Consider the following 15467-nt stretch of genomic DNA (forward strand, 5'->3'; position numbering starts at 1 on the left):
ATTACAATATATAGATTTTTTTTAGTAAAATATATAATTATTTTTTAGAACTTATTTACTTTCGGACTGTGTAATTTTATGTTAAATTATATACCGTATTTTTCGGATTACAAATCGCTCCGGAGTATAAATCGCACCGGCCGAAAATGCATAATAAAGAAGGAAAAAAACATATGTAAGTCGCACTGGAGTATAAGTCGCATTTTTTGGGGAAATGCATTTGATAAAACCCAACACCAAGAATAGACATTTGAAAGGCAATTTAAAATACATAAAGAATAGTGAACAACAGGCTGAATAAGTGTACGTTATATGACGCATAAATAAGCAACTGAGAACGTGCCTGGTATGTTAAAGTAACATATTATGGTAAGAGTCATTCAAATAACTATAACATACAGAACATGCTATACGTTTACCAAACAATCTGTCACTCCTAATCGCTAAATCCGATTAAATCTTCTTTTTGTTCAGCCCTTCTCAGTTTTTATAAGTTAGCGCCAATTTTGAAATTATCAATTTTCATAGGTACGGAAGTAGTAGCAGGTAGCATCTTTTTTTCACAATGCACTTCTGCCATGACCCGCCCCCGCCAAATTTTTATTGGTTGACGTGTGTGTGTGACAATTGCTGATATACACCTAGTCTCTTACGTGAATGAGATAAATAATATCATTTGTTATTTTACGGTAATGTGTTAATAACTTCACACATAAATCGCACCCCCGGCCAAACTATGAAAAAAACTGCGATTTAAAATCCGAAAAATACGGTATATATATATATATATATATATATATATATATATATACACACACAGACACATGGGCAGCACGGTAGGACAGGGGTTAGTGCATGTGCCTCACAATACGAAAGTCCTGAGTAGTCCTGGGTTCCATCCCGGGCTCAGGATCTTTCTGTGTGGAGTTTGCATGTTCTCCCCGTGACTGCGTGGGTTCCCTCCAGGTACTCCAGCTTCCTCCCACCTCCAAAGACATGCACCTGGGGATAGGTTGATTGGCAACACTAAATGGTCCCAAGTGTGTGAATGTGAGTGTGAATGTTGTCTGTCTATCTGTGTTGGCCCTGTGATGAGGTGGCGACTTGTCCAGGGTGTACCCCGCCTTCCGCCTGAATGCAGCTGAGATAGGCGCCAGCATCCCCAGTGACCCCAAAAGGGACAAGCGGTAGAAAATGGATGGATATATATACATACACACAATCGTGGTCAAAATTGAGTTTCCAATAATTTCTACAACTCTTATTATTTTGTGATAGAGTGATTGGAGCACATACTTGTTGGTCACAAAAAAACATTCATGAAGTTTGGTTCTTTTATGAATTTATTATGGGTCTACTGAAAATGTGAGCAAATCTGCTGGGTCAAAAGTATACATACAGCAATGTTAATATTTGCTTACATGTCCCTTGGCAAGTTTCACTGCAATAAGGCACTTTTGGTAGCCATCTACAAGCTTCTGGTTGTATTGTTGACCACTCCTCTTGACAAAATTGATGCAGTTCAGCTAAATGTGTTGGTTTTCTGACATGGACTTGTTTCTTCTGCATTGTCCACGCGTTTACATCAGGACTTTGGGAAGGCCATTCTAAGACCTTAATTCTAGCCTGATTTAGCCATTCCTTTACCACGTTTGACGTGTGTTTGGGTCATTGTCCTGTTGGAACACCCAACTGCGCCCAAGACATGATTGTTGGTTGTCCTGAAGAATTTGGAGGTAATCCTCCTTTTTCATTGTCCCATTTACTCTCTGTAAAGCACCAGTTCCATTGGCAGCAAAACAGGCCCAGAGCATAATACTACCACCACCACGCTTGATGGTAGGGATGGTGTTCCTGGGACTAAAGGCCTCACCTTTTCTCCTTCAAACGTATTGCTGGGTATTGTGGCCAAACAGCTCAATTTTTGTTCCATCTGACATCACATGGACAAAGATAAGACCTTCTGGAGGAAAGTTCTGTGGTCAGATGACCTGTAATAAATTCATAAAAGAACCTAACTTCATGAATGTTTTTTGTGACCAACAAGTATGTGCTCCAATCACTCTATCAAAACAAAAAAAAAAGAGTTGTAGAAATTATTGGAAACTCAAAACAGCCATGACATTATCAATCAATCAATCAATGTTTACTTATATAGCCCTAAATCACTAGTGTCTCAAAGGGCTGCACAAGCCACGACGACATCCTTGGCTCGGATCCCACATCAAGGCAAGAAATAAGTCGAGTGGATCTAGCATAATATTGTGAGAGTCCAGTCCATAGTGGATCTATCTAGATTATGTGTATGTAAACTTTTGACCACGACTGATAAAATATATACATATATATATATATATATATAAATTATTATAATTTATTATGTTAAGTATTTTTCAACAGTTTTTACAGTATGAGTCCCTTCTTCGGCAGTATATTTGATTACCGTAATTTCCGGACTATAAGCCGCTACTTTTTCCCCTCGTTCTGGTCCCTGCGGCTTATACAAGGGTGCGGCTTATTTACGGCCTGTTCTTCTCCGACACCGACGAAGAGGATTTCGGTGGTTTTAGTACGCAGGAGGAAGACGATGACACAATGATTAAAGACTGACTTTTCATATACCGGTAGGCTGGTTATTTTGATAACGTACAGGCGAGCACTTTGTATTACTTTGCATCGTTGTATTATTTGTACTCTGCACGAATGCTGTTCGCCATGTCAAAGATGTGAAAGTTTGATTGAATGATTGAAAGATTTATTGTTAATACATGGGACGCTTTGCGTTCCCAAACAGTCATCTCTGTCCCGACAATCCCCTCCGTGGTAGCAGGAACCCCTATATACTACGGTAATTACACATCAAAACCATGCGGCTTATAGTCAGGTGCGGCTTATATATGGAGCAATCTGTATTTTCCCCTAAATTTAGCTGGTGCGGCTTATAGTCCGGAAATTACGGTAGTATTTATTTTTCTAAATCAGCCTGACCTAAGCCTAGGGATGATGTTCGAAACCGGTTCTCCCGGTTGTTCAATAAGAAAAGAACCGATTCCATGGACTCGAATCCCTTTTTGAGAACCGGTTCCCGTTATCGAGGCCACTATAGTAAAGAAAAAGAGTTGGTTCTTTATTCGAATCCCTGGGAACGAATCCCGTCCCACAGGAAATGCCCTGTGGGACATCACAGGAAATGACGTAGCTCAGTCATTAGGCGGCAGATACAGAAAGCAGCAAAAATAATGGACCGGAAAAAACGCCTCAAGGCATGGCTTCATTTTACAAAAAAATACGACGAGGAAACGGCAATATGCAATTATTGCCAGGCTTCGCTCGCATGTAAGGGGGGGGGGAGTACCACAAGCATGTTGAAACATGTTCAGGCCGCACATAACCTGAACGTTCAAGAACCGTGTCGTGTCTTCGACACGTGGAGAAGCAGCGACAAAGATGACGGAGCACGCCCCTCTTCCTGTGCTTCAACCTGCAGCCCCAGTTCCAGTGATAGTGGCGGTGAGTAACTAACGTTAACTGTTGCCGGTTAATTTCCATATTTGCTCACTTGTAGCCTTTAGGCTAAAATAACGTTACCTCTTATGTCAACCAGGACTGCAGTAATGTTAGCTAGGCTAACGTTACCTAAGCATAGTCAGTGGCTAACGGTAACTTTAACGTTAGCCTTTTTGTATGTGTCTGATAACGTTAACGGTATCTTGTAGCCTACACCACTCCAGAGTTTGCAAGTCTGTCTAATAAACTAGTGCTTTCTTTCTTTCGTTAGTTTATTTCGTACATGAACAAACTTACAGTGTAACACATCACAGTTTCATATCATTTCACTTTACATCATGTCCGAAAAGGAGTAGGAAGAAGTAAAGCTTATTTAATCCTACCCCTTTCCCACTTCACGGCGTTTACAAATATATACATAATTTACTGACCTTTTTATATCAATCAATCAATCAATCAATGTTTATTTATATAGCCCTAAATCACAAGTGTCTCAAAGGGCTGTACAAGCCACAACGACATCCTCGGTACAGAGCCCACATAATAAAATAACATCTGTCAATTAGTATATACAACAGTTTTGTAATATGTAATTAATTAATTCAGTCATTATTAATATACTGAGATGAAGAATATCTTATTTTCAATAAGGTTGAAAGTATTTCTCATAATTCTTTGTACTTTGTAAGCACTATTAATTTGAACAACCTCTTAAAGTGGATCATATCAGTACAATGTTTAACTTCATTACTTAATCCAGTCCATCATTTAATTCCACATACTAATGCTAAAGACTTAATAACAGACACCCTAGTCTTCACATTCAGCTAATTTCCCCCCTAATTCTATGCTGTGTCTGTCCCTCACTTTCCCTCCAGAACAAGGACGTGCAGTCATTCCTGGAGGAGGCCACACTGATGGACCCCAGAAGGTTTAGATACAGACTGGAGGAGGATGTCGTCAAACCTATCTGTGTGTCCAAGCTAGTTCCACGCCAAGTGAACGGGTTTTTTCCACCGCTGGCGACACGATTAGCGAAGAGCGGGTCAGACTTGATCCTGAAAAAGCAGACATGCTAATTTTTTGGAAGAAGAATTGATTGATGACTGTGGCGTTCTTAGTGTACTAGTGTGTGTAGTTAGTATGTTCCAATAGCAGCAGAAGTGCACTTTTTGGAGAGCTGTAGTATTTTCAGTTTTGTGCCCAAGGGACTGATTTTATTTAACACTATATTATTATTTATACACCTATAGTGATCACAGAGACAGGTTGTTTGTGTTACTGTATATATTTGTTTTTCTGAAAAATCCCACTTAATATACTTTGAGTAACAACAGTCAATATTTTTTTTTATTTTTTTTTTAGGGGGGTAACAACAGTCAATATTTATTTATTTATTTATTTTATTTTATTTTTTTCTTATAAAATAAAAGTGAGCTTTTGTTAAACCAAATATTGTGTGTTTTTTTTCCGTATACAACAACCTATCTGGATTCGATAAGAGAATCGATAAGAGAATCGATAAGGAATCGGTTCGATAAGAGGATTCGATAATGGGCTCGAACTCGATAATTTCTTATCAAACATCATCCCTACCTAAACCTAAGGTTCATGTGTTAAATAAATATCATTTTATGTGATTAACACATCATTTCATATCAATAGACAAGGTAAGTAGGTTAGATATATTTATTGAATACAATTAAAATCAAGATTACTAACTCAGTGTTAATATTTGAGTGGGCCCCCGGGCCCCTCTGTAGTAGGAAAGTTGGGCCCCGGGGCAAAAAGGTTGAGAAACCCCTCCTTGACAAGATATAATAAAATAATATGAGATATTGCTGTTGTGTCTTAGTAATTGTATAATTACAGTTTTGCACAATAAACATTTTGAAAACGACATTCTACGTCTGTTTTTAATGAACAGCTTTGTCACCAGGCTACAAAATATCTCACTATGGATTTTAGGCTATATCACCCATACCTAGTCGCCATCTTAGATGATAATTGTTATGTGTGGATAGCAAAAACACATACTGCTGTACAATGACTACTCTAAAGTGCATCCACGTTTACTGTCTTTAGTATTGCCCCTTAAAAAGATGCACTGGAATTAAAATGTAAGGGCTTTTCTGACTTGTGTCAGATGCTGTGCAGTGATCTTTACCCATTAGCTCTGCTAGCGTTACCAAACATATCATGGTTTAGTTGCCATGGTTACAGAAGTGACAGGAACTGCAAGTGTGCTGGAGAGGTTTGTGAAGTGTCAAGAAGTGGGACCATTTGTCTGCTTCCTGCTTTGACATTCACCCGGTGTCTCTCTCGCTCCCTATGTACCGTGGATAACCTTAAAGATGCTATGTAGTGGATACTCCCCAGGAAAATGGCGATGGGGGAAGGCCAGGAAAGGGAACGTGCTCTGCACAGGAACACGTCGTGGAACGTACACGAACACACTTGGCATGCGTGAATCTGCAGTGGTTATCGAGTGGCGGTTGGAGAAACTCGATGTTGGACAGGCTAACAGCGACTTCAGCTAATCTGTGTGCTTCACGGCCACTTGTGAGTCTAAAGAGCGCAGCTAGAACGTGCAGCATTTCAATAATGGACCGGGGGGGGGCCCTTAAGTGATCACTAATGGATGCTCTTGGGGGAGGAGGCACTCGTTCCTTTTCCATTTCTCATCCCGCAGCGAAAATGTCAAGCCGACGAGACTTTCCAGGGAATTGGCCGAAGAGGGTGGGGGGGGGGGGGGGGGGGCTGGAGTCTGCTGGTAATCCAGATTACGTCGGGATTTCCTCCATAAATCCAAAAACAGGCGAGAACGCGCCAGAGCATATGTGACAGTGGCCCCGAAAATAGTGCACACCCAGAGATGCACGCATCGTAAAAGACCTGCGCAACACAATGTTTACCCGACATAGCCAATGTACTTGTGATAGTGGGGGCGTGGCCGGGGCGCAACAAAACGACGTCATCGTATAATATAAAGTGATGATGCATGTATTTTCTTTTAATAAGTGCTACATTGCTTATGTAATATACAATGTGTGGCGAATGCATATATTTTTGATATACTTTGATGCTTTAGTATAACATTGTATTGTGTGATCATGCTATTGGTACTTTTCCGCTCTGGAGATGTTCGTGCGGCTGGTTGCCTTATTATCCGTTGTTGATTTCCATATTTGGCCCTCGAGCGTCCAGTGTCTTGCACAAACATGATGAATCACTCCTCAAAAGGGAGGTTTGAGCCAGTTCCGTTCCATGAAGGACACGGTCCCTCTTCTTATCAGCAGGTGCATCCCTCTCTGTAAGGGGGGTGGCTGCCTTCTCGCTATAAAAGATCATTTCTTTTGTCTTACTTTTAAACCTTGCTTGGTGATGCAATTATTGCGTTGAAAGGGCTGGTCTCCTAAGGCTTTAGTAAAACTTGGCCAAGTACTATTCTGTCTCGGTGGTCCTTTTTACTCAACTTATGTCATCTAAAAGAACTCGGGTGTAACCATTGAGAGGAAAACTGGTCACGCGCAACAAATGTTATACAGCTGACGTGTGACCATCTGTCATTTCATTTCTGTTTGTGCTTCCTTGTTTTGTGTTTATTTCCTATCAGTGCTCTTATTTTGGTTCTATTTCCTGTTTTCCCCTCACCTGCTGTTGATTGGCAGCCGATCCACACCTGGTGCTAATCAGCAGGCTTCCATTTATGCCACCCTCGCCTGCTTCTCAGGGCTTCAGGATTGATTTATGTTTGTGAACCTTTACATGCACGACTGCTTCCTTCTCTGTTTGAGTGAATTAAAATCATCTTACCTGATCGTTACTCTCCTGGTTCCTGTCCCACTGTTCCTCACATAATCCTCGAGCCTGACTGTAACCTTGCGGGAACCCCTGTCGGAGACGTTCAGCCGACGTTCTGGACCGCACAATTCTTGGAGGACTTGAAAGCCAGGTTTATTACCAATCTTATAACTAACGACACAATTCCAACAGGTTTTACCTCCTGTGCAAACACATAATAATATAATATATATTATAATATACATATATTATTGAAATATATATAAAATAGTATTATTAGTAGTATTTTTCAACAGTTTTTACAGTATGAGTCCCTTCTTTGGCAGTATATTTGATTAGTATTTATTTTTTTAATCAGCCTGACCAAAGCCAAAGATTTAAGTTTTAAATAAATAAATAACATTGTATGTGATTAACACATAGTTTCATATTATTTGACAAGGTAAATAGGTTAGATATACACGTTTGGACACACCTTCTTACTCAATGTGTTTTCTTTATTTTTGTGACTATTTACATTGTAGATTGTCACTATTTTTTAACTTTTATTACCTATCTTATGATAACTGATGACACAATTCCAACAGGTTTTACCTCCTGTGCAAACATTTTCATCTCGTGAGTCCACGCTTTGCCGGACACACAACAACACTTCCTCATTCTCCACCAATCACCTTTCAGGCACGGACGATGTGTTTGTAAACATGGGAAAAACTAACTTCAAATCCTAACCACACGAACATAAAACATTAGCTGATCGTTACAGTATGAATATATATATAGCCTATTATTTGCGCACTATTGACAAGTAAGGCTGAAACGACGCGTCGACGTAGTCGACGTCATCGGTTACGTAAATACGTCGACGCCGTTTTTGTGCGTCGACGCGTCGCATATTTACGTCACGCTACCGTCATGGCGAAGCGCAAAGCAGACGATCAAAGCAGACGATGCGAGCGGTGCGAGCGAGGGGGAAAAATCACGCCAAAAGTCGTCAAAAGTGTGAAAGTATTTCAATAAACAGCCTAATAATGTTGTTGTATGCACACTGTGTCGAGCGTAAATGGCCTATAATAGCAGCACAACGGCTATGAACGAACATTTGAAAAGAAAACCATCAACTAGTCAATCGTCCGCGTGAGCATACGTTGTCATCATTACACAAAAACATGAATGTGTCATTTGTATCTGCTAGGGGTGTAACGGTACGTGTTTTGTATTGAACCGTTTCGGTACGGGGCTTTCGGTTCGGTACGGGGGTGTACCGAACGAGTTTCTAAGCTAAAGCTAACTTTAGCTGCTAATGTCTTAACAAGCTGCTTTGCTCATTCTGCCTCTGTCTCAGCACGCAGCATAGTCCCACCCACACAACCATCTGATTGGTACACACAAAGCATTACCAGCCAATCAGCAGTGCGTATTCAGAGCGCATGTAGTCAGCGCTTCAGCGTCGAGCAGATATGTGTTTAGCAGGTGAGCATCAGGCAGCGGACTCTCCCCAAATGATAATAAACACCTCCCAGTCAACTACTAGTAACATCACTATGAGCCCGTTGACCTTCTAGAAACTTCAACTGCAGCTCAGCTCACTCGCTGTCCTGGCTTGAGGTGAAGGCTAATTACCTCTCAGTTCCAGCCACATTGACCCCTTCTGAGCGCCTATTTTCAGCTGCTGGGAATATTGTAAACATGAAAAGAAGCAGAGCATGTAGACATGCTAACCTTTCTTCATTACAACTGTTAGTCACTCACTGGAATGAGTAGAATTGGTTATTGTGTACTGTGTTGGACTGGATGTTTATTTTGCACATTTTAAAAGCAATACTTAATGTTTACAGTGCTCCAGAATATTTAGATTGGCACTTTTTTGTATTGGATGTTTATCTTTATTTTTGCACATTTTAGCAAATAAGCAATACTTTCACTTTTGTTGAAATGTTTACACTGTTTTTACAGAATATTTCGTTTTACACTTTTTTGTATTGGATGTTTATCTTTATTTTTGCACATTTTAAAGCAAAATAAGCAATACTTTTACTTTTGAAATGCTTATGCTATTGCAGAATATTAAGATTTGCACTGGATGTTGACTTTTATATTTAAACATTAAAAAGCAAATAAGCTACTTTTAATTTTGTTAAAGGTTAAAAGTTTTAAATGTTTACATTGTTACAGAATATTTAGTCATGTTGTTGTCAATGTTGACTGAGTGGCCATACTTCTTTTTTTTTGTAAATAAAAGCCATGCCTTTTGAAAAAACTGGCCTACATTTATTTTTTCATCTTCATTTTGAATAAAAAAATAATCGGTAAAAGGAAAAATAATCTATAGATTAATCGAAAAAAAACAATCTGTAGATTAACCGATTAATCGAAAAAAATAATCTATAGATTAATCGATAGAAAAATAATCGTTAGCTGCAGCCTTATTGACAAGTGATGTACGGAAAACTCGACTACCGAAAAAAGACTTTGATCACCGAAAACCGCGCTACCGAGATCAGATGTAAACAAAACTGAAGCGTTGTCAGCATGCCTGCAATGTCGACTTAATTTTTATATATACTGCATTTATACCCGCGTACAGCCATCTACAAAATGTGCAAATGTTAAGAGGACTTTTAAGAAGAGAAAGTCCAACAGCACCAAGCAAATGTGACGTCATGCTCGCTGCAGCTCGCCTCTTTCGTCAAGGACATCGAGAACACGAGTACATTTTATAATACCACCAAAAGGAGACCCTACATTTGTTGCTGGTTGTTTTTAATTAAAAAAAAGTCATTAAAAGTCTGTTAACACTTGAAAAATGTTCAACAGAGTACATTGTTCAAAAATAAAAAATATGGCAAAACGATAAAAAAAAATATATGTTAATACTAATACTAAATACCATATTTTCCGGACCATAGGGCGCACCGGATTATAAGGCGCACTGCCGATGAGCGGGTCTAGTCAAGTCTATTTTCATACAAAAGGCGCACCGAAATTATAGGGCGCTTGAAAGGGGTCATATTATATATTTTTTTCTAAATGTAAAACACTTCCTAGTGGTCTACATAATATGTAATGGTGGTTCTTTGGTCAAAATGTTGCATAGATGATGTTTTACAAATCATCTTCAAGCCGCTTTCTGACAGTCGCTTCAGGATGCGCCGTTTTGTGGGCGGTCTTATTTACGTGGCTCACCTTCGGCAGCGTCTTTTCCCCGTCATCTTTGTTGTAGCGGTGTAGCGTGCAAGGACGGGAGTGGAAGAAGTGTCAAAAGATGGAGCTAACTGTTTTAATGACATTCAGACTTTACTTCGATCAATAACGGAGCAGCATCTCCTCATCCGTGGCTCAATAATGCAACAACAACGCCGGAAATGTGTCCCGTGAAAAACCGTCCGACCGGAACTCTCTAATAACTAAAGTTCCTTGGGTGAATAATGTAAACTCAGTACGTATTACGTATGTTTTAGCGCTTTCATGGCGAGTTTACTGACAAATATAAGTAAGAACTTTACACTACTTTATATTAGAAATGGCAACAGCGGAGGATGAACTTCCCATAACAAGAAGATAAAGGAAAAAGAAGCTTATTGACTACGCACACTAGTGTACCGTGAGATATTGTTTGGTGTGCCGTGGGAAAATATGGAATTTCGCCAGTGTCTGTGCTGTCTGGAGATCAGCCGAGTAACCATTAGGGGTGTAACGGTATGTGTATTTGTATTGAACCGTTTCGGTACGGGGGTTCCAGTTCGGTTCGGAGGTGTACCGAACAAGTTTCCACACGGACATATTAAGTAGCGTAACGCACGTTGTGCAAATAATGCACACCAAGGCACAACACACGGCATGCTAGCAGCTAACGGCTACGATAGACTGACAATACGTCCTCTTTTCACCGGACATGTCCTCTTTTGCGGAGCTGTCAGGGCGGAGTTTCTTAAATGCCTCAAATGTCCGGCATTTTGAGTTAGGGTTGCGTGTATTTTCAATGTACGTTCAGGGTTAGGAAGGGGTTAAAAACAAAACAAATTGTGCGCGCAGCAGCATTGGTGAGGGAGGGGCAGAGACAGAGAGAGCGAGAGAATTATGATAAATGCGCATGCGTCGCCAGGCTCTGCTTTTTATCCATAGATTTATCAGGTTACATTTGTTATTATCTATAGCAGGGGTGTCAAAAGTGTGCCCTGGAGGCCATTTGCGGCCCACAGCTAATGTTTTAAAGGCCCACGGAACATTCTAAAAATACTATTAAAATAAACAAAAACATAACAAAAGTGAAATAAAAAAGCTTAAAGGTTAAATGTAATTTAGAAAAAGTTGCAATGTTGACTAATAAAACAAAGTTGTTTTTTTTTCTTTCAAACTGTCATTGCTCAAAACAATATTGAATCAAAATCAATGTTATTATGAATTATTGACCTATCCAAGGTTCCCATTACTTCACATCAAATATTCCACTAAGAAAAATATTTTTGGTGGAAGATTTTGCAAATTTGGTAAATAAATAATCCAAAAATTTATATTTTGTTGTTTTCTTACTGTACCGAAAATGAACCGAACCGTGACCTCTAAACCAAGGTACGTACCGAACCGAAATTTTTGTGTACCGTTACACCCCTAGTAACCATACAATACTCTTCCGTACCAGTAGGTGGCAGCAGGTAGCTCATTGCTTTGTAAGCCTACTTTGAAACGAGAGAATTAATGATGGTTATGGTTTGAAGTCATATCGAACAATTGCGTCAGGAATTTGATGAGAACGACTTTATATTGTCAATATAGGCTATTGAGTTTATTTTTTAACATTTTCTGCTGGTGGTGTCTGTCACATATTGGTTACTCGGGTCACAGGACTATACCGGAACCATTGTAAGGGGAACTTAAAGGCGGGGGACACAGGATATGATGACACGTGTTGTGTGTTGGACACCTGGAAGTGGAAAAAGTAAGAGCGGGAATAAAAGGCAGAAAAAGACAAAAAGCTTTCTTTTGGGGTATTATTAAACCTAGATTGCTGATAAGTGACAAGTTTGGCACACAACAATGGCGACGAGGATGGGATAGTGTCCCCCTGGGTTTTTTCAATGAAAAAAATGTGCCTTGGCTCAAAAAAGGTTGAAACACACTGGACTACGGAATCACCACGGACTACAAGGGCGGATGCGCGCAAATTTTCAGGACTTATGCAGATCCCAAATACAGATCAGCAGGTACCAGAAGGTAGGAAAAATTGCTTTTGCATAGTATTGCGAAACAAAACGCCAGATAATATGTCTTACCTTAAACACACACCATAATAACACTCGTATGTTGAAGCACAGTACAATCCATCCAGCGGTGCGGCTTCATAGCTTACCAAAGTCGTACTAAAACATTTCGATAGATTTTTGAGCGCCGTGTGTAATGTTCTATATTTTCAACGGAACATATAAAATGTTGGTGTTGTTTACTTGAGTCATATTGCAGTCTACACGTGTCTCTTATGTTTGATTGCCATCTACTGGTCACACTTATCATTTCACCATGTACCAAATAAAATAGCTTCGAGGTCGGTAAGCACAACCAAAATTATTTCGTACATTAGGAGCACCGGGTTTTAAGGCGCACTGTCGAGTTTTGAGAAAATTAAAGGATTTTAAGTGCGCCTTATAGTCCGAAAAACACAGTACTAAAACAAATGTGTTTTAAATGTATGCATACATTTTGTGAGCCTGTTTAAAGATAACCATATCATAGCAAATTATGCAAATTGCTCGATGCCGTCATTGTGACTACGCCCATGACCACACCCCCACCGCCAAAGGTATCTTGGCAGTTTAGGGGAAACCCTCATACAAACATGCAAAAAATACACCATCACTTGACATAAGTACACAACCTCCACTATACTCACATAGAACAAGAACCAGCATTGTGTCGCGATTCAAAGACACAACTTATTTTCTACACTTCAGGACTTATAAACGCAACAAATTACACAGAGGACAAATACTCTTCAAATGTAAACCTCTTTCATAAGTGTTAAAAAACTATCTTTACCTTTTAACACACATTTATACCACAGTGTAAACTAGGGCTGCAACAACTAATCGATTAAATCGATTATAAAAATAGTTGGCGATTAATTTAGTCATTGAATCGTTGGATCTATGCTATGCGCAGAGGCAATTTTTCATATATATATATTTTTTGGAATTGTTTTTTTATATATAAACCTTTATTTTTAAACTGCAACATGTACAAACAGCTGAGAAACAATAATCAAAAAAAGTATAGTGCCAATATGCTGGTTTTTTTGCAATAAAATACTGGAAAGGATAGAAATGTAGTTTGTCTCTTTTATCCGATTACTAATCGATTAATCGAAGTAATAATCGACAGATTGATCGATTATCAAATTAATCGTTAGTTGCAGCCCTAGTGTAAACATGCCACTAATAGACTTAAGCTTAGACAAACTTTATTGATCCACAAGGGAAATTGTTCCACACAGTAGCTCAATTACAAAGGATGGAAAGGGTAAGGATGGAAAGGATATTGCAGGTATAAAGTAGACTAAAAATGTACAATAGTAGCAATATGACATATATGTAATATTTGCATATTGTATATACAGTATATAATATGTACTGATATAGAATAGAATAGAAAGTACTTTATTGATCCCTGGGGGAAATTCAGCTTTTATTTGATTATATAAAATTAGTTTACTTTCAATTAATTATTTATCACTCAATCAAAGTTTGTAGTGTTTTTTTTTTTAATTTTTAGTAGTGTAAAAAAAAAAAATAATAATAATAATAAAAAAGTCACAAGTGCCTCAAAGGGCTTCACAAACCACCACGACGACCTAGGATCGAAGAAGAAAAAACTCAATCCAATGGGAATTAATTAATATCTCAAATAAAGTACTTGGCAAAAACAGTGTTATATGTTAACTTCTACATGTACTACAATGTGTGTGTGCAGCAGCCCAAAAGTATAATTCTGAATCCCTCAAATACAATCAATTGTCTTGCCTACAAGACAGAGTTGAGGGCTCACCAAACTGCCCGTGAAATGGCACGTCAAACACAAACGGCTTGCCTGTAAGACACAGTTGAGGGCTAACAAGGTCCGACATGGCCGCGGGCAGGCACCTATTACTGTCATTACCAACGTCGTCATGGGCGTTCAATTATCTCAGTTTGCGGATACACGTACCCCAGGATAACATCTTCCCAACGATTATGTAAGTACTTCATGACTTTAAGAGCTGATGTTAGTCATTTACACCGGTTACTGACCTGTAGATACAGCATGTCAGCTCTTCGTCCAGATTGGCCGGAAGTTTCCCCCCCCACACAAACGCTTCCGTGTCAAAGGTTCCTACCTGAATGCTGCCCACACTACTGTACATATCGTTCTTTTTGTCAATATATATATATATGAAACATACATTGAGTCATAAACAGTGTAAGAAAATTAACTTTAACTCAAATACACTTCAAGACTATTTTAAAAAAAAAAAAATTTGCTCCATTTTTGGGTGTTGACACAACATATTCTGCCTTTCGAACGATAATATGTTGATTATTGTGGTTGTATGATTAATACTGCATTGCACTAAATGGTGTCTGTCATATTTTGATTATTCAGCAACGTGACTGATACACCTTCCAATACCATAGGATAGGATTGGATAGGATAGGATAGGGTAGGTCTTTATTGTCATTGCACAAGCACAACAAATCTTTGTTTTCAGCACAAACCCGTTCAAGATTAGACAAACAAACAGTGTACAGGATTACAGAACAGGAACGCTGATGGGTCGCCACAAGGCGCCCCGTAAAAGATAAGAAAAAGGTCAACGCTGGGGAAGGATGAGTAAAAAAAAACTCAGTCTGGAGTGGGAAAAAATCTCCATAACAAAGCACATATACATATTACAACATACATCTCGAGGTATCTAGCAACAGAGGGGAGGGCGGTGCCATGGTGGAAGGCCGCAGCTCTCTGGCGTTGCCCATCCTTCCATCACCCCTATGGGATTTGCGTCAAGGGCGTTGGATTGGGGGTGGGGTATGTGTGTGTGGCATGTATTTTTTTGTGGATGCATGTGTGTGTGTAAGCCTGCGGTGTGTCTCTGTTCCGCGGCTTTGATGTCGTGCAGCCGATAAGTC

General features: G+C 39.3%; 1 long non-coding RNA gene across 2 annotated transcripts in view; it reads right to left on the minus strand.

Annotated features, from left to right (window-relative positions):
* Positions 1–14670, minus strand: part of LOC133656134 (uncharacterized) — a 252413-nt gene extending 237743 nt beyond the window's left edge. For both annotated transcript variants that reach the window (XR_009827100.1, XR_009827101.1), the window contains exon 1: positions 14592–14670. This is a non-coding gene — a long non-coding RNA (uncharacterized LOC133656134). The remainder of the gene's footprint in view (positions 1–14591) is intronic.
* Positions 14671–15467: the final 797 nt, after the last annotated feature.

This window comes from Entelurus aequoreus, linkage group LG08 (genome assembly GCF_033978785.1).
Source record: "Entelurus aequoreus isolate RoL-2023_Sb linkage group LG08, RoL_Eaeq_v1.1, whole genome shotgun sequence".
In the NCBI taxonomy this organism is placed as follows: Eukaryota; Metazoa; Chordata; class Actinopteri; order Syngnathiformes; family Syngnathidae; genus Entelurus; species Entelurus aequoreus.